The sequence below is a fragment of the Dermochelys coriacea genome, chromosome 6, assembly GCF_009764565.3.
Source record: "Dermochelys coriacea isolate rDerCor1 chromosome 6, rDerCor1.pri.v4, whole genome shotgun sequence".
In the NCBI taxonomy this organism is placed as follows: domain Eukaryota; kingdom Metazoa; phylum Chordata; order Testudines; family Dermochelyidae; genus Dermochelys; species Dermochelys coriacea.
The window spans coordinates 34,389,786-34,415,030 of record NC_050073.1 but is presented as its reverse complement, the minus strand read 5'-3'; the positions used below and the strand labels follow the sequence as shown (position 1 = coordinate 34,415,030).

Here is a 25,245-nt window from a genome sequence, read left to right as displayed (position 1 = left end):
CAAAAATATCCCTCCTTGAAGATTGGGTTTATTAACATAAAATAATAAATAAAACTCAAAATCCAAAATAAAGGTTTCTTGTCCTCTTCCCAGGCCTTCCTGCCTGGAGAGCATTGTGGTTTCTTCCCTGCTTGGACAGGGTCTCTCCTAGGCCTCTCTGCCATGGGCACTTCATCTGCTCTCAAGGTCTTCCCTGCCTTAGGCTTTCCTCAGTCTCTGCCACAACTTCCGAAACTTCCCCCCTTCAGCTGCCCCTTAGAGTTGACTCACCAAATTCCTCGCTGCTGCAGCGCCTTCAGTAATTAAGACTTCCTGGGCTGAAACACTCCAGCCATTAAGGACAATGCACCCTGTTACACAGAGACTTGAGGAGTCACAGAACCAGCACTCAGAGGGGGGAGCCACGTAAGCTATTCAGTAGGAAATGCCAAGGAGAAGTGTGAGGCTTAAGCTCTCTCCAACCTGGAGTTAGGCACCTATCTCTACTCAGTATTCTAAGTCATGAACTCTCTCCTGGAATTAGGTGCCTAAGCCAGATCAGCCCTTTCTCAAGAAAAAACAAGGAGGAGGTGTGCCCCCCGCCCCCCATTCATCCATACCCTTTAGCCAGTGATTAACACACTTGGGTGGGGACCCACATCCAGTCCCTGCTTCAGTGCATACTAAAGTATTATATAAAAAGTAGAAAAGCTTCAACAGGAGTGGTTGAGATACCCACTCCAGAATACCATGGAACCCTATGGTTAGGGCTCTCACATGGGATGTGGGAGACCTGGGTTCAAGTTCCTGCTCTGAATCAGGCGGAGTGGGAATCTGAACCCGGATCTCCCACACCCAAGGTGAGTGTTCTAATCCCTGCAGAGTAGCATATAAAGGGACCGGGTGCACCAGTGCTTCATCTTTCTCCTCCTCCTCCTCATTTTGTGCAAGGCCCAAACCAGTAGGTGTACTCTTGGGTGGCTTTAGAGCTTGCCTGCCAGATTGTGTCCTGGAAGGGAATGCCTAGTTTGTGAATCCTGAGGGATTTTAGGCATGATTTAGGTGTCAAGCTGCTATGTAGTGACATGACTCAGCCAGCTGTGTGTGTGCTCAGCAGCAGGAATTTAGGTATCTAGGGTACTTTTCCAGTTGACTTAGGTGCCTACAGCCTTAGGCAGCAGCTGAGTGTTGGGGGGGTTTTGAATGACATTAGTGCCTAAATGTTGGACTTAGGTGCCTAAAGTGGCGGTCAGGTGCCTGTGTCCCCCCTTGTGAATCAAACTGTAGGAATCAGGACCTTAATTTCACATCTCACATATATGAATGTAGCTCACTATCACACTCTGAGCACTTTGTCTATGATAAAAGTCTTTTTTTTCCATCAATCTCAGGTAACACAAAATGATCTTGAAGTCTCGCAACTAAACTGTGCCAACCTCTTAAAGTAATAGCTTCAGTAGAAGAAAAAGGAAGAATGCTAAAGAAATATAACAAGAAGCAGAATTCTTGGGGATTTGCATATAGGTAAAACTTTTTCCTCAGATTTTCATGGTAGGATCTCCCTGATGGGAGCTATGTTCATGTACTGCAGGGAGAGCAGAATATCTCACATGTGGTCTGTTGGGTAGAAATGCAGGAAACGTTTTATCCTTAAAGAACTCAGATCTCATGCTGACTGCTAAGAGATCAATTTAGGAGAGTACTTGAAATAACTAATATTTCTGCATTTAGAAAATTATCCCAGCTTCTGCTGAGTTGTGTACAACATCAGACTCATGGTAAAAGTTCCAGAAATTCTGCTCTAACTTCTGCCAAGAGCCCAGGTCATAAAACTCAAAACAGCCAGAACTTAGTTGTCCTGTGCCACTTTCCAGTGGAAATGTTTGACCAATGTAGATGGGAATATCTATATTATTCAAGCGTATCACAAGTGTATTCACATCAGTTTAGGATTTGTCAACATGGGGGAAAAGTCTGCATTAGCTCGTGTGCACTAGCTACTCCGTACTAATTTTCCGTGGGGCCACTCTTGCTGCATACTAAAAGTGCCTTTGTGCACGTTATCTTAATGCTCTTTGGAAGTGTATGAAGCTAAACTGCCTCAGGGCACTCTTAGTGTGCAATAGGAATGTCTACATGGGGAATTAATGTGGACTACCTAGTGCACTTTAAATTTACACCCTAGTTCAGGGGTTCTCAAACTTCATTGCACCGCAACCCTGTTCTAACAAAAATTATTACACAACCCCAGGAGGGGGGGATCAAAGCCAAAGCCCAAGGGCTTCAGCTCCAGGTGGGGGGCCTATAACGTGAGCCCCACCAGCTAGGCCTGAAGCCCTCAGTCTCAGGCTTCGGCTTTATCCCCAGAAAGTCTAATGTCAGCCCTGCCTACCCCCCCATTAAAACAGGGTCATGACCCACTTTGAGGTCCTGACCCACAGTTTGAGAACTGCTGCCCTAGTTCCTTGCATACTAATTTCCTATGTAGCCAAGCCGTTAGATATTTTGATGATATACACCCTGGAAATAGAGGTGATAGGATAAGATTTTTGTTGCTGTTGTTGCCAAAACTGTTTTCCTGAAAAAATATTTATAAATACCTCTCCACTAATATTTCTGGATCTTGCAAGACTGGATTTCACTTTTATTGGAGAGCTACAACATGCATTTTTTAACTATTTTTGTTTTTATTTCTACAAATCTTTGGGTTTTTCTTATTTCCAAATCTTTGTTCTTTTATTATCTTCTACTGTCACATTGAGGAGTGTAATATTTTGCAAGAACCAATATCTGTCAGTCCAGATATGAGTGCAGAAACCTTTCACAAAATTGTATGTTATAGTATTAAAGAAAAAAATTTCACAGTGTGGGAATGCTCTATGAGAAACAAGGCCAAACAGAGTTGCTTGTTTCTATGGCAACAGTAGTGTGCCTAGCTCAGCTATTTTCTCCTTTTATCATTTTAGAGATAGCTGGTATGAATCCAGTGCAGAAACGTTTCTTTAATGTTGTCAAAAATAGAAGTGTTCTCCACGACCCCCAGTCTCCTGAGACATAGTGATGCATAAAAGAGGGGTTTCAGAGTAGCAGCCGTGTTAGTCTGTATTCGCAAAAGAAAAGGAGGACTTGTGGCACCTTAGAGACTAACAAATTTATTTGAGCATAAGCTTTCGTGAGCTACAGCTCATTTCATCGGATGCATTTGGTGGAAAATACAGTGGGGAGATTTATATACACTCACAGAGAACATGAAACAATGGGTTTTATCATACACACTGTAAGGAGAGTGATCACTTAAGATGAGCCATCACCAGCAGTGGGGGGGGGGGGAAGGAGGAAACCTTTCATGGTGACAAGCAAGGTAGGCTAATTCCAGCAGTTAACAAGAACATCTGAGGAACAGTGGGGGGTGGGGTGGGATGGGGGGGAGAAATAACATGGGGAAATAGTTTTACTTTGTGTAATGACTCATCCATTCCCAGTCTCTGTGCAAGCCTAAGTTAATTGTATCCAGTTTGCAAATTAATTCCAATTCAGCAGTCTCTCGTTGGAGTCTGTTTTTGAAGCTTTTTTGTTGAAGGATAGCCACCCTCAGGTCTGTAATCGAGTGACCGGAGAGATTGAAGTGTTCTCCAACTGGTTTTTGAATGTTATAATTCTTGACGTCTGATTTGTGTCCATTCATTCTTTTACGTAGAGACTGTCCAGTTTGACCAATGTACATGGCAGAGGGGCATTGCTGGCACATGATGGCATATATCACATTGGTAGATGCGCAGATGAATGTGCCATAAAGGAGGGGCTTTCTGGTGTACAAAAGAATAGATAGGGGAAGAGTTGTGCACTGTGACTTGCAATAATACAAAGGCAAAGACATAAACCTTTTTTTGACCGTAAAAGAATTATGATTGTTTCAGCTTTACATTTGGCTAATGCAAAACAAAAGCACGATCACAGTAATCCTTACTGAGACTATTATACAGTATACCTCTAGTTTTAAGAACCCTAATTGGAAAAATCAGCCTGTGAGACTCTGCTTTCGATACCAAAACTTGAATAGCCTGCTTTAAAGAAAACGTTCCAAAAGGAATGCTTTCTTATTGCATCAGTGGTTGCTCTTACAAATATATTGGGATTTGAGGGCACACAAGCCCAGATGCTCCAAAAGTATTAAGTGCCTAACTCCCATTAAAAAAATTTTGAAATTTTTGGAAGGTTTCAAATTTGGAGGGTTTTTTAATGGAAATTTGTTATTGTAAACCAAACCATTTGATAAATAAATGTTTGCAGGAATTTTTCTTAAATAATTTTTTTTAATTTCCCACAGAAAATAATTGACATTTTTTGACCAGCTCTAATCATCAGTCTGTCTTTTAAATTGATATAAGCAAGGAAATCTACACTCAAATCAGGTTTCAATTCAAAGTGTATGATACACTATATAACACCAGTTAGAGTTTAGTGATACATGAGCACCTCTGGGTGAAATAAAGATAAAGTGAGAGATTTAACTACATGAATTTCCCTTCTATGGTGGTTTTATGGTAGACCTAACAAGTATATTGTATTATACTAATTTAACAGAGGGCCAAATGCTGCCATCACACCCACGTCATCCCATTGATTTAATAGTACATATGAAGGGAGAGTCTAACTCCCAATTTTTTTATATTTAATAATACTCAGTTGCATATTGTTACCAGAAGGCTGAGAGAGTCCTCTGCACCTTCCTACAGTGGTGTTTTTGTAGATCCAGCAGTTTCACTGTTCACATGCCACTGTAAAGTACTAGAATTACCCAATTCTTAATATTTGCATTCCTACACATTTAAGTCATAAGGTGTAGTCCCTGGCCCTTTCAATGGGTTCATTGTACAGTTGAAGTCCCTTGATGGGCCCTCAAGCAGGTTCATTGCTGATGCCAATCTGTTTGGGGGTGTCACCCAGAGACACAGCACAAGTTTGGAAATACAGATGTACCATACATATCTATAACTCATAATACTAAGGTGATACAAACATATAAACAAGATTATCACACTTGGAAAATTATAATATTTTTCACAGATACCTCACATGGCATATCTGGCACGATTCATTGCATTTTTATAATACTAGTGTCAATAATATCATTGTGTCCCACATATTTCATACAGTGGCACACCATCATGATGACAGGAGTCCAGATAGGCAAAATTTGAGTGAGTGGCAGTGCAACCCTGTGAGCCAGGTCACAACTCCACTCACACAAATTTGGTCTAGTCAGGGGAACAGGGCCAAACCTGAGCAGTGCTGCAACCCCGGAGATTGCAAAGCTCAGAGTGGAGAGCCTAGCCCAGCCAGCCCCCTAGCACAGGAGCTGAAGGAGCCGCCTCTATGGGGTGAGTGCCCAACATGACCCAACCCCCACTCCCAGGGAGGGTGGGGGGCAGGATCTGACCAAAACCAACCCAGGGCAGGGCTGTAACCAGGACGGGGCTAGCAGGACAGCTACCCAGGGTTCACAGCTGCTGGGGTGGCTCAGGCCAGCGATGCAGGCGGCTCAGGCCAGGCCAGTAGGACAGGGGTCGAGGAGGGAGTGCCACCTCCTTCCCCGACTCACCTCAGCAGGCCACCCATACTGTCTGAGTGGGGGGAACACAACCAAAAAATGTGGGAACACATGACCCCATGTGTACCCTCCTTCATGTTGCCTCTGGTGGGGGGAGCAAATATGCTTGCGCGCCCTGGACACTAAAATGCCTAGTTACGGCTCTACCTCCGGGCCTGCACCACCAGACTATTTACTGGGTCACGACAGGCCATAAACATTTACAAATGGGTCATGAGCCCCAAAAGTTTGAGAACCACTGGATTAGACCCTAATCACAAAACTGTTCATCATGGTCATACAGGGAATTTATTTTGTAAGTGTTATGCAATTTATTGAGAGTTACAGAAGTGTAATTGTTTGACAGATGGTCCAACACCCTCAGCAACAAAGGCGTTATTCAGTCTCAGAAGATTGAGGGAAAATGTGTGTGTGTGTGTGTGTGTGTGTGTGTGTGTGTGTGTGTGTGTGTGTTGGGAGAGAGAAAACAATCCTATCAATCACCTTTTCACAGCAAGCACATATGGCAGTTCCACATCCCATCACTTGATTTTTATTTAAAATTCAAAAGTCACGATGCAAAATTTACATTGACACATTTGAACACTAATAACAAGATTTAATTGTGAGCAGAAGTGCAGGGAAACAGAGAAAAGCCCTAACCAAACCAAGAACGGTCACTATAAAAGAACTTTGTTCAAATTCTTTGAGGAAATTAATGACCATCCAGTTAAAATCTAATTTTAATCATATAATTCTGTCTTTTTCTTTGTATGTTCCTCCAATTAGTAGTTACTATTGTATGATTATTTCTACCCATCTGTTTTCTTTCCTTGGGCCAAAATAATTTCCATTTACAGTTCTCTGAATGATATTGTATATATTATCATACGCTTATATACTTGTTTAATCATTCAACCTCATGACACTTTTCTAAATAATCACCAGGTAACTGGAGCACGAAAACACTTCCAGATTTTGCTTTTTTAAATTTCATAACAAACTGGAACATTTCACAAAATGTTTATTTGTGCAAAATGTTGGTATTGTACCGTTCACTAAATGGTTGTTAATTTAACAACACCTAAATTACGTTTCTTCTCTAGAATCTATTCCCAGACAGTTTCTTAAAAAAAGCTTGTATAGGGTAGGTGCTGCAAGAGCCTTTTGTAAATATGAGATACTGAGTGAGGTGAAGTCTTTATAGTCTTAACAAAGGTCGTCAGATGCCTGGCATCCTCAGAGATTACACAGGGAAGAGGAGAATATAAAATATTATTGCAAGGTTTTGGCTATTTATAAAGTAATTGTTCCTCAGATGGGAGGGAGTTCTAAATTCTGAGAAAACTTTTGTGGTAGTTCCAAATAAATCCCACGTTGTAGATATTGCAGCAGTCCCCTCGTCATTCCTGGCTAAAGCAACACTCTGCAGCAATTCTGAATATTTAAGTTAAATCAAATTGATAAAAAAAATGTTTTGGCTAAGCAATAAACATGTTTATCTTGTGTTTTGAGGGATGCTGTTGTAACCTAAAATACCTGAAATACTTGCAGAAAACAAGTCGATAAAGAATGAAAGCAAAATAGGCAAATTTAAGGCACTAACAATACAGGTCTTTATTAGGAGCGTTCTCAGAATATTAGCATTTAAACAGAATGATTGTTGGAGGCTTGTCTGGCCCTAACTAGAAAGGATAAACAAGCTTTCAGCCCCACTTCTTCTTCTTTTATGTCTGCTAAGTTCACTTCGCACCACTAGAGAATCTGGACCTTTACATTTCTCTAAAGAGGAATGAAAATGTGGTTCTACGTTCAATATGTAGCATGCAGTATTAATTTTGGCAGAATCAAGGCTGACCCATCAGGTTAAATTTAATAGTGATTATAAACACTAAAGACTACCCCCAAAATTATTGTGCCAGATTCTGAGCCTCTTTCTTACACTGCAGGGGGCTGGGGAGGATGGATCAAATAGTCTCACAAATTGTAACATTGGTTTCAGTGGAATCCTCATATGAGTATCCACTCACCAATATAAAGAAGAGGTGTCACGCTATCTGGAGGGCTCAGCTGCGAGTGCCTACTTCAGGTCAGAAAACAGGGCAGACACCTCAAACTGGTTCTATAATTAGATTTTTCCAAGGCAATAACAAATGTGAACTCCTGGATCACTATACCAGTCTTACCAGAAAAGAAAAGGAGTACTTGTGGCGCCTTAGAGACTAACAAATTTATTAGAGCATAAGCTTTCGTGAGCTACAGCTCACTTGAGCTGTAGCTCACGAAAGCTTATGCTCTAATAAATTTGTTAGTCTCTAAGGCGCCACAAGTACTCCTTTTCTTTTTGCGAATACAGACTAACACGGCTGCTACTCTGAAACCTAAGTCTTACCAGAGAGTCACAGACAAGTCCCCGTAGACTGTCCAGTCTGTCTTGCCACCCAGACAAACTGGATTTTGTGATAAAAGGTCACTTCAATCAAAATCACACTACGTCAGGTTGCTCCAAGTCCCATGATACTAATCACTTACCCCAGATCAATTGGTACTCTAGATTTTACACCAAAGACAATGCTGGCAGCCAATTCAATAGTAAATTAACTACAGGTTTATTAGCTAAGAAAAGGAAATGAGAGTACTGAGAGATTAAATTGTTAGTCTCTAAGGTGCCACAAGTACTCCTTTTCTTTTTTTAAAGGAGATACAATATACATATACAGGTGAGTCAGAGTTCTTCTTCGAGTAGTGCCGGTATGGGTGTTCCACTGTAGGTGTGGCAGCACCTCCCATGCCTGGGATCAGAAATCTTCGGGAGCAGTGCCCATTGGGCCACATATGCGCTCCTCCCCATCTCGTGCTGTGAGTGGCATCTGTATATATATATACACATATATATATCACTGTGCAGTCCAACTTCCCTAAGTTCCTTCTCAAGCACCTTTGATCTGGAAGGGAATCTGCAAGCAGAGCCCTTCTTTCTTAGCCTTCAGCCTTTAGCTGCACTCTCCCTCATTTGCCTTAGTATATAGCTGTTTCAATTTGTTTTTCTCCCTAAAAACGTACTTTTCATTCTCTTCCCTCCCCGTTAACTGTGCTTCCATTTTCCCACCCTCCCCAACTGGGACTACTTCCTCTCTCGAGTGTGCCAGGATGCCCTGGATTCGAGATGTGCCTTTCCTGTCAGGATTTCCAGTAAGTGATGGCCACTCAAGATGCATCTGCTGCCTAGGTGAAGGTCATGTCCCACAGAAGTGCTCCCACTGCATCAACTTGACTGCCTGGGCCCGAAAGGACGCTGATCTTAAATTAACACTTCTCCCCATGGAGAATTCCTTGTGACCAGCTTCAGACCCAGCCCGGATACCTCTCCTAAGTGGCTTTCACCATCATCTCAACCATCAGCCCAGCCCCACTCACCAAGACCATCTAAGAAAAAATCCTCTCTTTGCTGCTCAGATGGGAAGAAATAGATCGTTGCATTGCTTTCCCAGGAACGACCTCAGAAAAAGCCCTCCCCTGTGAGGTCAGTAGCCTCATCATCTTCTGGGGTGAGACTTAGCTCCCATGACCATTCGGGCATCTCTGATTCAGGAGCTAAAATGAGGTCTAAGGACCATAAAGGGGCAGGTCTCTTGGGAGCAAGAAGCACAGTACGAGACCTGCTAAACCGGCTCTGAGTACCTCGTCTAAGACAACACCGGGTTCCCCAGCACCAACAAAGCCCTTGGCACCAAGCAAACCTTCTACGCTATCTATTGGCTGCTCAAGAGAATACTCTCTGCCTCTGGCATGGACAGTTTCTTCACTTGCCAAACACCCACTAGTGCCGTGGATGCTCCTGCCTGTTCCATAGGACTTCAGATATCCAAGGGACCTGGTCATCTCCGATGTGCTGGAGTCCCTTTTCCTCTGCAACAAGGCCCCCCCCCCCCCCCCGTAGCTCATGCCTCTTCCCCAGAGTCACAAAAATACTCCCCTTCACCCCAGGGACTGCACCATCCTTACCCAGTGATAAAGAAGATGAAGAGGAGGAGATATACTGTGTACCATCTGCATATCCAGATCATGCACAGAGACAGCCCGCCACTTGTACCCAGTACCCGGAACCGAACCAAGACCCTTGTATGGGCCCCCTTGGATGCAACTTCATGGACCAATTCCTCCACATTAGCCCTGCTGTGGTCCATGGGCTATGTACAGGACACAGTTACCAAACCGCCCATAAAACAATAGCAGACATGCCGACACTCCCCTTCATCAACCATCTTTTGAGCACATGAGGCCAACCCAGTGACAATGGAGGAACAACACGAAGAAACTGAGGAGGAGTTTATAACACCACTCCACTTTTCCTGCTCATCCCCTGAAGAGGCCATCATTCCACCACCTCCTACATCAAAGGATGATGTCAGACTCTTTCAAGAACAGTTCCACAGGATTGTGGAGACTCTACAGATCCCTCTAGATGAAGTCAAAGAGCAACAACATAACTTGCTCGATATTGTAGTCTGGCAGACTCCAGCATCCAGCCTGCCAACCTGTAAGCATGCGGACAAGAAGTATTATACCCTTGCTAAGAACTTAGAAATTCTCTTTTCTCACTCTACACCTAACTCATTGGTTGTCAATGCTGTACATGAGAAGAGTTATCAACACTACTCCAGAACAACCCCCTATGACAGGGACAGAGACAAGTGACTAGACCTATTCGGTCACAAGACCTATTCTTCTGCAACACTCCAGTTCCATACAACTAATTATGAGGTTCTTATGGCTAAATGCAATTACATCAATTACTCCAAAATTCAGGAATTCTGCCAACATCTGCCTAATGGCAAAAAGGAGCAATTCCAAGCCCTCGTGTCTGAAAGATACTTTCTGGCCCGCACAACATTATAAGCTTCCCTAGACTCCATGGATATGGCTGCTTACTCCATAGAAACAGCCATCATAATGAGACAAGCATCATGGCTCCACCTTTCTGGATTCCCCAAAGAGGTGCAGAACACAGTTGAGGATCTACCCTTTGAGGGCTCCAAACTATTTGCTTGAGTGCATGGATGAGTCACTACATTCCCTAAAGGACTCTAGGGCGACTCTCCATTCTCTCAGCATATATACATCGGCTCCAAAGAGACATCAGGGGAAATACCAAGCTACCCCAAGATCCCAACCACCACCTTTCGCTCCATACTGACAGTATGATACACACCAACAATGGCAGAGACCCCTCCAAAGGGCAGACAAACATCACTTCAGGGCACTACCTCTCAAGTACCTTCGTCTAAACAATTTTAAAGGTTTGGGCGAGGCCCCGAGAAGCCTCTCCACATTCTCGTCGCTGCAACCATCTTCAACAACCCACCAGTTTTGCAACCATCTTGGTCCCAATTATCCATCATGGTGACAAATCACTTCAGATAGGACTCTCCCTTATCACTCATCCTAGACTATATGTTATGTCTTAAAAGATCTGCCCTGTCCACAAGCTCCATTCATGTGCATTTGGCCACCATCACAGCATTCCACCTGAAGATAGATGGTGGTTCCATATTTACCCACTTCATCATGAAGAGATTCCTTAAGAGTCTTTCGAATCCCTACCATCACAAATAACATCCCACCCACCTTTGGATCCCAGCCTCATCTCACTAGACCAGCCTCTGAGCCCATGGCAACATGGTCCTATTTTCACCTATCTATGAAAAGAGCATTTCTCATTGCCATCATGTCTGCCTGATGAGTAGGAGAAATAGGAGGCCTCATGGCATATACTCCGTACCGTTTTTCATAAGGACAAGGTCACATTACACATGCACTCAAAATTCCTACTTAAGGTGCCCTCCTCCTTCCATTTGAACCAACCTATCCACCTTCTCTGCTTCTTCCTGAAGCCACACAGCAACCAGCAGAAAGCTATGCAACACACCATAGATGGAGGCCTTTCAGACAAGTGTCAAGCTTATTCCTATCAACTGCCAAATCCTCAAAGGAAGCAGCAGTTTCCAAACAATGGCTTTCCCAGTGGATCTCACCATGCATACCCCTTTGCTATCAACTGCACAACCAAATACCTCCACCTGGAATTCGAGCACATTCCATTTTCTCTCTATCCACCTCGATTGCCTTTCTCAACAATGTACCGATCACTGACATTTCCAAAGCGGCCACCTGGGCATCCACAGACACTTTTAGCCAACACTATGCTATTATTCATGACGTGGCATCTGATGTCCTACTAGGATACACTTATTGTCCTCTCTTCCTTATTGAACGCTACTCCAAAGCCCCAGCCTTCCACCTAGAGGCACTGCTCTACAATCACCTACAGTGAAGCACCCATAGCAATACTACTGGAAGAAGAAGAGAGGGTTACTCATCCTGCGCAGTAACTGAAGTTCTTTGAGATATATGTCCCTATGGGTGCTCCACTACCCGCCCTCCTCCCCTCTGCTTCAGAGCTCCAATAGAGAAGGAACTTAGGGTGCTATATATAGATGCTGCTCACAGCGCGAGATGCAGAGGAGTACATGTGCGACCCAACGGACACTGCTACCAAAGATCTCCAATTCCAGGCACAGGAGGCATGGTTGCACCTACAGTGGAGCACCCATAGGGGGACACATCTCAAAGAACCTCAGTTAATGCACAGGGTAAGTAACCTTCTCTTTTGTAATTCTAAATGGTGGCAGTGATGTAATAAACTACCAGTTTCCCAAAAGTCTTTTCAGAGTTCCCAGATTGTTTCTGGGGATCTCCGCTTTGCATCTGGTACACTTCCTAGTAAGAGCCGAAACAGTCCAAAGATGCAGGCTCTTTCCTTGAATCCGTATATATAGCTTCTTTTCACAGAAAACAAGCTGACATTGCCACTACACACACGGGCTTTTCCTTTGATGACTCAGAGTGAGGAATGCATTTTGAGTTTTTGACTTCCAGTCATCGCATACAATGACACTTGCTTTGAAATTAGTGCTTTGCAGTTAAAAGTTCTTCATTTGCATTTCACCAGGCTTCTTTCTTGTTTGATGGGTTATATAGTTACAAGGGTATGCACAATGTAAATGTTTGCAACTACATTATAATGGGATGCAGATAAAGCGGGGGGAGGGATAGCTCAGTGGTTTGAGCATTGGTCTGCTAAACCCAAGTTGTGAGTTCAATCCTTGAGGTGGCCATTTAGGGATCTGGGGCAAAAATTGGGGATTGGTCCTGCTTTGAGCAGGGGGTTGGACTAGATGATCTCCTGAGGTCCCTTCCAACCCTGATATTCTATTCTATTAGGGGGAGGGTTAGCTCAGTGGTTTGAGCATTGGCCTGCAAAACCTAGGGTTGTGAGTTCAATCCTTGAGGGGGCCATTTAGGGATCTGGGTCAAAAATTGGGGATTGTGCCTGCTTTGAGCAGGGGGTTGGACTAGATGATCTCCTGAGGTCCCTTCCAACCCTGATATTCTATGATTAAGTGAAAATAATGCAAGTAACAGTCCATTAGTTTTCGTGAAGTTTAAACACCAAATACACTCTTGTACATTTAACAATCACTTTGATCTATACTAATACACAAGTGAACTGACGTAGGGCTCTGGCATGAGCTGGCACCTACTCTGACAGCATCACAAGGGGTTCACAATGTGGCACAGTGTGTTTAGAATTGGAATAGTTTCCAAAAGGGCTAGAGCAAAGAAAATGTCCAGAAACCTTATGTCCTCAGGAAATGGGTGAGAAAGAAAATGAAAATATGCCATCTACAAGAGACTGTGGACAAAATAGTTTTGAATTGAGTTCAACAACTGTTATTCAATCCTCTTTGTTGTTTTTCCTTTCTGAAGTTCTCTGGTTATTTATTAAATTGGCTAGGCTTAAAATTGATCTTTTCTGTCCCATCAGTTGTATACCTGCAGCTACAATCCTGGTACTACTTTTTATATGATATCTCACTGGCCATATGGATAACAGTTATGAGGAAACGTGTGACAGTGGGTAACAGGTTTTTTCTACCCTCTCTGCCTCTGTTGTCATTCTGACACAACTGCCCAAAGGGAAAGTGATACCTGGAAAAGAGGAGCAATGAGTTTAGATCTCCAAGCACTGCCTAGAGAGGCACTTAGGCTCTGATACTGGCAGAATCAACAAGACTTGACCCTCCAGCAGTTAGAAGGACCGGAAGGAGGCAGTAGCCAATCAGGACCAATCAGGCTAGATAAGAAGGACTGCCTGTTTATTTTAAGGGGGAGTGCTGGATGAAGCTGGGACAGGAGAGAAGCTCCCTAGTCTTAACTCAAAACACCCAGGTTCAGGCCTCACAAGCTGACTGCACCTTGTGAAGAATTGCTTATTTTTGTTTTCTAGTTAAAAACCCAGGTGGCCAATTTTGGGCTGAATTTCAGCTAACTGTTACAGGACTAGCAAGGAGCTCACTGCACGACTCCCCTTGCTTCCAGTGAGCTGTGACAAACAGATTATACAGAAAATTAATATACTGTAATTGCTGAAACCTCCCTTGGAAGCAATGGAAAAGGCAAATTTCTATAGATTCCTCAGGCACCTTTTCTAAAAAAGATCATGTATTGATCTTCTTTTCACTGATGATCAGACTAATTAATAGGGAGCTTGCCTCCAAATTAAGTCCAGGTAAACAATCTCATTTATTATGTTCTCTGAGTAGAGAGAAAGTTTGTGCTGTTAATCAGACAAAACCAGATTCTGCCCCCCTTTCTTACATAGTGTAGTACCTTACTCCATGAATGGTTCCAGGAAGTGAACAGTCTGCTGTGCAGTATGAGGAAGGATATCAGAATCTGATTCTCCATTGTAATCAATGTGACCGCTTGCAGAGAACAGACTACCCCATGTGAGGAAGGGTGGCAGAATATGGCCCAGTGTAGTTTGTGTGTAAATATGCCAGCTGAAAAAAACCTTAGAGGGCTGCATGTCATGAAGCTCATCACAGAGGATGAAATTCATAGATTCATAGATGCTAAGGTCAGAAGGGACTATTCTGATCATCTAGTCCGACCTCCTGCACAACGCAGGCCACAGAATCTCACCCACCCACTCCTACGAAAAACCTTACCTATGTCTGAGCTATTGAAGTCCTCAAATCGTGGTTTAAAGACTTCAAGGAGCAGAGAAGCCTCCCTCAAGTGACCCTTGCCCCATGCTACAGAGGAAGGTGAAAAACCTCCAGGGCCTCTTCCAAACTGCCCTGGAGGAAAATTCCTTCCCAACCCCAAATATGGCGATCAGCTAAACCCTGAGCATATGGGCAAGATTCACCAGCCAGATACTACAGAAAATTCTTTCCTGGGTAACTCAGATCCCATCCATCTAATATCCCATCAGGGGATTAGGCCTATTTACCCTGAATATTTAAAGATCAATTAATTACCAAAATCACATTATCCCATCATACCATCTCCTCCATAAACTTATCGAGTAGAATCTTAAAGCCAGATAGATCTTTTGCCCCCACTGCTTCCCTTGGAAGGCTATTCCAAAACTTCACTCCTCTGATGGTTAGAAACCTTCGTCTAATTTCAAGTCTAAACTTCCTGGTGGCCAGTTTATACCCATTTGTTCTTGTGTCCATATTGGTGCTGAGCTTAAATAATTCCTCTCCCTCTCCTGTATTTATCCCTCTGATATATTTATAGAGAGCAATCATATCTTCCTTCAACCTTCTTTTAGTTAGGCTAAACAAGCCAAGCTCCTTAAGTCTCCTTTCATAAGACAAGTTTTCCATTCCTCGGATCATCCTAGTAGCCCTTCTCTGTACCTGCTCCAGTTTGAATTCATCCTTTTTAAACATGGGAGACCAGAACTGCACACAGTATTCCAGGTGAGGTCTCACTAGTGCCTTGTATAATGGTACTAAAATCTCCTTATCCCCTGCTGGAAATACCTCTCCTGATGCATCCCAAAACCGCATTAGCTTTTTTCACAGCCATATCACATTGGCAGCTCATAGTCATCCTATGATCAACCAATACTCTAAGGTCCTTCTCCTCCTCAGTTACTTCTAATTGATGCGTCCCTAGCTTATAACTAAAATTCTTGTTATTAATCCCTAAATGCATAACCTTACACTTCTCACTATTAAATTTCATCCTGTTACTATTCCTCCAGTTTACAAGGTCATCCAGATCCTCCTGTATAATATCCCAATCCTTCTCTGAATTGGCAATACCTCCCAGCTTTGTATCATCTGCAAACTTTATTAGCACACTCCCACTTTTTGTGCCGAGGTCAGTAATAAAAAGATTAAATAAGATTGGTCCCAAAACTGATCCCTGAGGAACTCCACTGGTAACCTCCCTCCAGCCTGACAGTTTGCCTTTCAGTAGGACCCATTGTAGTCTCCCCTTTAACCAATGCCTTATCCACCTTTTGATGTTCATATTGATCCCCATCTTTTCCAATTTAACTAATAATTCCCCATGTGGCACCGTATCAAATGCCTTACTGAAATCTAGGTAAATTAGATCCACTGCGTTTCCTTTATCTAAAAAATCTGTTACTTTCTCAAAGAAGGAGATCAGGTTGGTTTGGCATGATCTACCTTTTGTAAAACCGTGTTGTATTTTGTCCCATTTACCATTGACTTCAATGTCCTTAACTAATTTCTCCTTCAAAATTTTTCCCAGGACCTTGCATACTACAGATGTCAAACTAACTGGCCTGAAGCTACCCGGATCACTTTTTTTTTCCTTTCTTAAAAACAGGAACTATATTAGCAATTCTCCAATCATTCGGTACAACTCCTGAGTTTACAGATTCATTAAAAATTCTTGCTAATGGGCTTGCAATTTCAGGTGCCAATTCCTTTAATATTCTTGGATGAAGATTATCTGGGCCCCCGATTTAGTACCGTTAAGCTGTTTGAGTTTCGCTTCTACCTCAGATGTGGTAATATCTACCTCCACATCCTCATTCCCATTTGTTGTGCTGCCATTACCATTATCCCTAAGATCCTCTTAAAATTCACCCCTCATCATGAGGATTTAAGTGGTGCATAGACCTTGCTCTGGCCCTCTGCAAAGAAATGACTTTCACAGAGAGAGGCAAGGTGCGGTTTCTGCTTCCTGTGCTATTTGCCATGCTGTGTTTGGCTTTCTATTTTTCCTGGCCTGGGTACTCTATTATAATGCCAGATATCACAAAAAGAGATTTAAAATGTGCTTTGGCTGTAATTAAAAATAAGCACTGACTCTAAACAGAACTAAGGTCAACAGAAATCAGTAGGAATACCATGCTGCCAAGGTTTTTGACCAAACTGCAGAGGACATGAAATTAACACCCACCATGTTATAAAACTGGCCCCTTTTACTACTAGATATGTGGGAGTGTTTAAGAAGTTTCTACATAAAGGAAAAATCCTCATTTGTTAATACATAATGAAGCTGCATTACATTCTGTCTCCAATCTACATATGTATATTATATTGCATATTACATACTACGCTATATTGACATATTAGGTACTCTAGCTCAATGGTTCTCAACCATGAGCAGGTTTCAGGGAGTCCACCGAGCATGGCCGGCATTAGGCTCACTAGGGCCCAGGGCAGAAAGTCATAGCTCTGCTGGGTGGGACTGCAAACCGGGGTCCTGAGCCCCACCACCTGCAGCTGAAGCTTAAGCAACTTAGCTTTGTGGTGCCCATTGTGGCATGGGGCCCAAGACAGTTGCCTGGCTTGCTACCCCCTAATGCCAGCCCTGGCTTTTATATGCAGAAAAGCAGTTGTTGTGGCACAGCTAGGCCATAGAGTTTTATAGCATATTGGAGGGGCCTCAGAAAGAAAAAGGGTGAGAAACCCTTCAATGATATGAAAACAAAAGTTTGGGCATGATTCAGTGCTTCCTTATGCTGAGTTGACTTCTTTGGGGCTAGTTGCAGACTGAGGTGTTATTCAGTGTAGTAGTAGCAGAATCTGTCCCTCAGTTTGTGAGGTTGTTAAAAAACAGTCGAAGCCTTCATTTCAGAACAGATTTCTGTCTCAGAACTTTTTTATGCTAGTGTTAATGAGATGGTCACTCACTCAGTTGTATAGCCAATTCTCTCAGCAAGTTGAAGTTCAATGTTTTTGAGTGTCAGTGTTTTTATCAAGCTCTTTTGGAAGCCTGAAAGGTAAGTGACCAAGAGTTTGTGCAGCCTTCTTTTATTACCTTTACTATGAAACAAACTTTCCAAAGCCTTACTGTTGCCTCCTTTAAGTTGGGCCTGGGAGAGACAATGTTGATAACAGCTTAGCATTAAATACTTTTCTTCCTCTTTATATGACTGTCAAGTCATATTTTATTGACTCCATGTTCATCTTTTTCTAATTGTTTGCTTTTGCTGAGTCTTCTGGGGGCACATCCCTGTTTAAATTATTCAGCAGGTTAAACACTCACCTGATTTGGAAACTTCAGAAGTTCTGCTTAAATGCATTCTCCAAGCAGGCTTCTCCCTCTTTCTGTGACTATGAAATGCTATCTTGATGTTCAAGTGTCAATGTCTGCTGATAAAATTCTGTGTTTTTCCTTTTGATGTTTCTCTTCTTCTACATGGCTTTCTGAACGCTTTTCCTAATATGCTATCTTATTTGTTCTGTCAGCTGCTGGGTTTTAGGATCAGTGTTTTACACTCAATTCCAGACCTTGTTGATTTCCTTTCTTCTCATGAAGAGCTTTTTTTTTCCTGGTACGTGATTCCAGGATGTCATGTTCTTTAAGTTTTAGTCAATAAAAATTGATTTAGTGTAAGTACTGCTGGGAATTATAGAGCTAGCAGTTCAAGAACAGCAATATGTGAGATGTGCTTCCATTCACACAGTGGCATTTGTGTTAGTGAAAAATCAACCACCCCTCTAAATAAACACCTCTTTCAATCAATTACTTGGGAGCTGTCCTCTTGAAGAAGCGAGAGTATTTGAATACAAAGATGCCTGTTTTGTTGACTATACCTCTAGTATAATGGTTAATTCTTTTATAATGTCCAGTGGACATGCAGTTTTCCTTGTCTCGTGATCAGCTAATTCCCCCACATACCACCTACAGAAGAATGGAAGAGTGTCTATATTGCTGTATTAGCACAAAGTGACATTTCTGTAGCTACTGCCATGTTTTTATACTGGATACCATGATTCACCAGATTTAATCTCACTCTAAATTCCATTCCAAGGGATACTGGAGGCAAACTTTCTACAAATAGTTTAGTCCAGGTACTGGATAGCTCCAGGGATACATAAATGGGGTAAGGAGGACCCTTTCACCTTTAGCTTGTTGGTGTACTGCCAAGAGACACAGAAGAAAGTATTTACCGAGGACTGCTAATGTAGTGCTAACTGACTCCCAAGAAGCTGTTAGGTATTGTGTGAAGAGGTACAGTCAGCCTAGGCCTTCTAGATGTGCAGTCTCCTAGTAACTGCATTATGAGAGATGACACTTTGATTTATTTAGCTCTACTCAGGTTCTTTTCCTAGAGGCTATCTAAGCAGTTACTTTAGTATTGTGTTTCAGTCTGTGCTGTAATAGGGACTTGTAAGTTGCCATTGGGAGCTCACGTTAAAGTATCTTATCTGTGTTGCTGAGGTAGTTCTTTCTGGTGAATTGTCTGACATGATGCACATAGTTTCCTAGTTGTGTAAAACCAGAACGGTCCATGAGCCCTTCATGCTTAAAATCAGTTTGATAATACTGTCATTACATCCTGTAACTACCATATTTTAAAAAGTTGTATTGTAAACGCTGTAAAAACTTTTTCAAAAATGTGTCAGAGAAGGGAGAAAATGCACCAAACCCACAGGAACACATTCAAATATCCCCCCTGGGAACGTGGGGAAATTTTTCTGAGTAGCAAAAAATTCCCTCTGCCAATGAAGGCAAGCCAGGGCATGATGCACACCATGAGGATTTCATCTCATCACTTGGAGTGCAAGTGACAGGGACTCCCACACAGAGGGTGAGGGGCAGGGGTATGTGGCCCCTTACTCCCCATTCGGGAGTGGCAGCAGAGGCCCCTTTGCCTCCAGATCAGCAGGGAGGGCATCAGGGCTGTCTCCCAGTACTTACAGCCTGACTGCTGGTATATCTAGCTGTGGAGAGAAAAGGCTGGGCTCACTGTATTCTTCTGCTCCTGACACACCCACAGACCTCGCTGAGGTGGTGTTGATTAAGCATCTCAAAATAATGGGTCTTGGAGTTAATGCCCTGTAGAATTGCATGGTGCAGTTCATATCTCAGAGCTCTTATTTCAGGCTGTCTGCACACTCAGGTAGATATCTCTGCAACAGTTACACTCAAATCATGCTTTTAAGTTGTTCTTCATGTCCGTGAGGGCTCAGAATTTACCTTTTGTTTAAATTAAATCTCAGATTCTGATGTAATCATGTGATTCTAGGAGCTGGGCCCTAGGAACAGGTCTGTAATGCTGATGCCTTAATCCAGCCCTGTCAATAACCACAGAGAGGTAGCAGTGCCAGCTATTCCAAAACTGCCAAATACCCCTTTTAGCTGATTACATTCCATAGACTCAACCAGTTTTCCCCAGATAAACCAATAGTATTTGACTCTGCCACCTGAGCTGGAAGTCCTTTCCAATTTAATAACAACTATCATAACAAACTTACACATCTCGTTCTCCCCTTCCCATTCTACTCTCCCACTTACTCACACTGGCATCATTCTTTAGTCACAACCAAAATGGAGGCTGTGACAATTATCAAGGACCCATAGTCACCGTAACATCACTAAAGTTCTTTAAGACTTAAGTTTCTCTCCATTGCTGCAGCAAAAGCACCTGCCACACTTTTGTCTTTGCTCATAATGCTTTAATGAAAGGTAATATTATTTTAGATTCTCAAGTCCCTGAGGTGGGGGGTGTATCACCATCTGTGTTTGGAATATCTTTGAGCACACTGCCCGCATTCAATAAATAACAAGACTGTATGTGAAAACTATTAACATTATTAGCTTCACCTTTTTATTGTATTTGCGGTCAGCAAATTCATACCCCCTCAGTCCCAAAGACTTCAGTTCCCTATTCATCCTCCTGTTTCCTTCATGTTCTAATAGAGTAATAAAACAAGAACCACCATCAAAAATATACTTTTGGTATAGCAGGTTTTGTCCTGTAAAATATTGTTTTCAATATTTCTGCCCAGTATTCAGGATTCCTCCACACTCAAAATCATTTCCCCTCACCAAGCTCTCAGTAGTATCCCTGTAAATGGTAGTACACATAGGAGTAAGTGCGATTTTCCATTGGAGTGTCAGTGCCTGCCCCATTTCCCTACTTCATTGATGTAAGTAACAGTAGTTTTATCACCTATTGCAAACCTGACAAAGTAAAAACACTTTTGTGTTGCTTTTAACCTTTTTTGGAAACTGAAGAAAAACAGTGTTCACTGGTCTTGTCTTGCATGGGAACCCTACTGCACAACTCCAATAGCCAATGGTGGGCCAAATCACAGTGAGAGCTGAAAAACCAGACTGGAGAGGGTGAATAAGAGAATTAGAATGCAGGGCAATATCTGTTTCTTTCCGTCATGCAGTGTTATGTGACAGGAATTGACAGCAGTGGCAGTGAGATTCAACCCCACAGTGGAAAAATACTGTGTCTGCTAAAAACTACAGATGGGGAAAATCCCAGATGTAGCTTTAGAATCAAAGTTGTAACCTAGCATTTTATCAGGGAGGGGGGAAGTTAGACTTGCTTTGCAACTTATTCTTTCTCTGTATGTGTGTCTCACAGAAAGCGAGACTCAGTTTTGAACCTTTGACTTTGTGGGCACTACAAAACAGGGTCCATGTTTCACTGGAGGAAACTTTTTTTTTTTTTAGGTGGGGTATTGGAAGAGTAATATTTGCTTTTTACTGAGAGAAAGATTAACATCAATGTGGAAAGAAAATTCTTTTCCCCTTGTAACCCTTCTGCCAGATAGTGTTGGAAGCAACAAGGACTAGATTTAGGTATCCATTCTAACGATTCCTCTTATCATTACAAAAAAGAACTGAGCCCCCCACCAAGGCTTGAGCCCCAACCCAGAAATCCAGAAAAACTAAACATTACCCCTATGCACCTCTAAGAGGCAATACTTCCCCACTCACTCAAAAGCACTGAGTCTGTGCATAACAAAAGAAAACTTTTAATAAAAGGGAGCGGGAATTCTGCATTAACTTGGAGAAACACCACAACAATGATTCAAAAGGCGGCAAACCATGAGTAAACCCTTGCCCCACAGTATCTTGGACAGTAATCCTTTGTCTTGCTTTCCCACCTTGCATGGTGAAACAGCAACAGATGACCCCGAAGGGGAACTCAAGCAACTACTCTGCTGCTCCTGCTGTCAGGGGTTCTCTGCCATCGCTTGTAACTTGCTACTGCCTTTGCTGTATCACCTTCACTGTTGTTCATCAGCTTCTCTGCTGCCTCTACCTCTAATTGTGATGCCATGTTCTGAGGCCTGAACAGCGCAGGAGGGTCCAATTGTATATAGAACTCTTTCAACAGCATCCATGGTAAGAAGACCTATCCCCACACCCCCTCTGACTTTCACTTGGATGTTGCATTACTACCCCTGGCTTAGCAAGTAAATTTTCATTTAGGAACAGGAGTACTTGTGGCACCTTAGAGACTAACAAATTTATTAGAGCGTAAGCTTTTGTGGGCTACAGCCCACTTCATCGGATGCCTACAATGGAACATATAGTAAGAAGATATATATATACACATACAGATAAGTTGGAAGTCGCCATACAAACTGTGAGAGGCTAATTAGTTAAAATGAGCTATTAACAGCAGGAGAAAAAAACTTTTGTAGTGATAATCAAGATGGTCCATTTAGACAGTTGACAAGAAGGTGTGAGGATACTTTACACATATTGAATCTATTTCCCTAAATTAAGTATCCTCACACCTTCTTGTCAACTGTCTAAATGGGCCATCTTGATTATCACTACAAAAGTTTTTTTCTCCTGCTGTTAATAGCTCATTTTAACTAATTAGCCTCTCACAGTTTGTATGGCAACTTCCAACTTATCTGTATGTATATATGTATCTTCTTACTAAATGTTCCATTGTATGCACCTGATGAAGTGGGCTGTAGCCCACAAAAGCTTATGCTGTAATAAATTTGTTAGTCTCCTGTTCTTTTTGTGGATACAGTCTAACACGGCTGCTACTCTGAAACTTTTCATTTAGGGTGACCCCCTTAAAGGCATACAATAAGGATAGCATTTCATTACTCCTACATTCAAGTTTAAAGTGAATTTTAATCCCAAACAGCAAAAATTGGTCACGTAGGCAAAGTTTATGTGTTTCTGCATCCAATGAAGTGAGCTGTAGCTCACGAAAGCTTATGCTCTAATAAATTTGTTAGTCTCTAAAGTGCCACAAGTACTCCTTTTCTTTTTGCAAATATAGTGTGCTCCTTTTCCTTCAGCACATCAATAGATGGCAGGGGAGAGCTCATTTACATGCTGGATTACACCATTTTGGTTCCATCGGCTTCATTTAGAACACATAATTAGCAGAGATTGTTTAACTATGGTAGATTCTTACTGTGAAATGATCCATTTACATTATATTACTGTATGTGATAAGATCTTCTTTCAATGATGTCATCATCCATTGAAGAATAACACTACCAGACCCAAGAAGTGCAGGGATGAGAGTTTAGAAGTTTCATGGCTTTCCTTTCTGGAGACATGGAGGCACATCTGACTACATTCATAAGTGAAGTGAAAAAAAGTAAATTTAGGTGGCCATCGGGAAAAACTTCTAAATGATGAGATCTTTTTAAAGGTGAAACTACCATCTAAGAGAAGTAATGGAATCCTCATTGCATAAAAAATTAAAACTAGAAGGACCAAAGCACTAGAAAGCAGAGAGCAGTCCTACCCATGCTCCCATATGAACAACTGAGTTACTTTATAGATCTGTTCCAGCTAACATTTGGTTTTTCCAACTTGTGTGATTTAATGCACTAAATAATTAGCTATAATAAGAAAATGCTTCAGGCCAGTATTCAGATGTTTTGGCAATGCTGTGGAGGGAAAGAACTTGGTTTCTAGTCAGTATTACAAAATCTTTATTTCTGTGGTCACTAGGAAGTTTTAAAACTTTCCACTTTAAAAACATGAGACATTACCCCCACTTAAACATAGGCAGTGATCATTACCCATGTTTTAGAGTAGCCAACCTCCCCTTCTGAATGACAGTTGCCCTAGAAATAGTGTACAAATGTTGAATGCTTTGGCGACATTATTGAAATGTGGTCCAAATTTGCAATGAATGTTCTACTACCAGGTTTCAGAGTAGCAACCGTGTTAGTCTGTATTCTCAAAAAGAAAAGGAGTACTTGTGGCACCTTAGAGACTAACACATTTATTTGAGCATAAGCTTTTGTGAGCTACAGCTCACTTCATCGGATACATCATGATGAAGTGAGCTGTAGCTCACGAAAGCTCATGCTCAAATAAATGTGTTAGTCTCTAAGGTGCCACAAGTACTCCTATTCTACTACCAGTTATAACAAAATTAACACTAGAGAGGAACAGGCTCCACAGATAATTTGTCTGATAATGTACTTAAAATAATCTTTTAATTCTGCACCTCAAATGATAAACTTTTAAAATGTCCAAGCTAATGTGTTATCAAAGGACGCCTTTAGCCAGAAAGTTCAGATCAGGATTTGTAGTTCCCAGTGTCCATATCTAGGGGTTTGGCTTGAGCCATTGATAATGGGGCTTGTCATGAAATTTGTATCTGGATCAAAACTTTCCAAAAGTGCAAGTGTTTTGGTTTGGGATCACTTCTAGTTCTCGTGTGCCATATATATTCAAGGGCATTTTCTGTACTTCTACCAGTGCATACCCTTATGCTACGGGAGCTCAGACTAGGTGCATTGTCTTTCATTGCAACACTGGCTTTAAAGTGTATGAATCTCCTTGAGTAAGTTCCTCCAGCCAAATGCTCAGACATGTCCCGTAGTCTCTGCAGGGAGCTATGTTCTGTACACTTGGGACAGAGCAGTCACTGCAATAATTTGTGGGTGTGGTTTTGTGTACAACATTCACATTAATGCAATATATCAATGTGTTAATTACATGATAATTCCTAGAATTAAATCAAAAGGACAGCCAAACTAATCTGAAAACAAGAGTGGACAGAGAAAGTCTTTTTGTTATAGGGCTAAATTGTTCTATGGATAACAGTAATTTACAGTGATTTACCCAATGCAATGCAACAAATCAGTGGCACAGCCAGGATTAAAACCTAGGACTTCCCTCACCATCAGACTGTTCAGAAAATAACTATCAGCTATAACATTACCTATCATGGTAGCTTGCTTAGTCATGTCTTATATTCTCGTACACAACGTGGCCAGATTCTGCTCTGGTTTACATTCTGGGCAGATACATTGTGGTAACTGACATTGGACTATGCAATAGAGCTGGGTGAATAAGTGATTTTTCAATTTGGTAGCCAAACTGGGGGGGGGGGAATTATTTGGGGCTTAACAAAACATTTTGTTTGACCCCAAACAAGTTTCTTTTGGTTTGAGAAGTGTTTTTCCCTTTGTTTGTTTGTTTAGTTGAATTTAGCTATATTTCAGAAGGGCTGGTTTCAAAACAAAAAGTCAAAACTTCGTAACTGTTTTGGAAATTGTTTTTGCCAGGAAAAAATGGAAAAC

The 25,245-nt window shown here is 42.0% G+C and overlaps 1 protein-coding gene across 1 annotated transcript in view; it reads left to right on the top strand.

Moving 5' to 3' along the window:
* Positions 1 to 25,245, top strand: part of SPON1 (spondin 1) — a 320,275-nt gene that overhangs the window by 272,380 nt on the left and 22,650 nt on the right. The gene's annotated exons all lie outside the window — the stretch shown is intronic.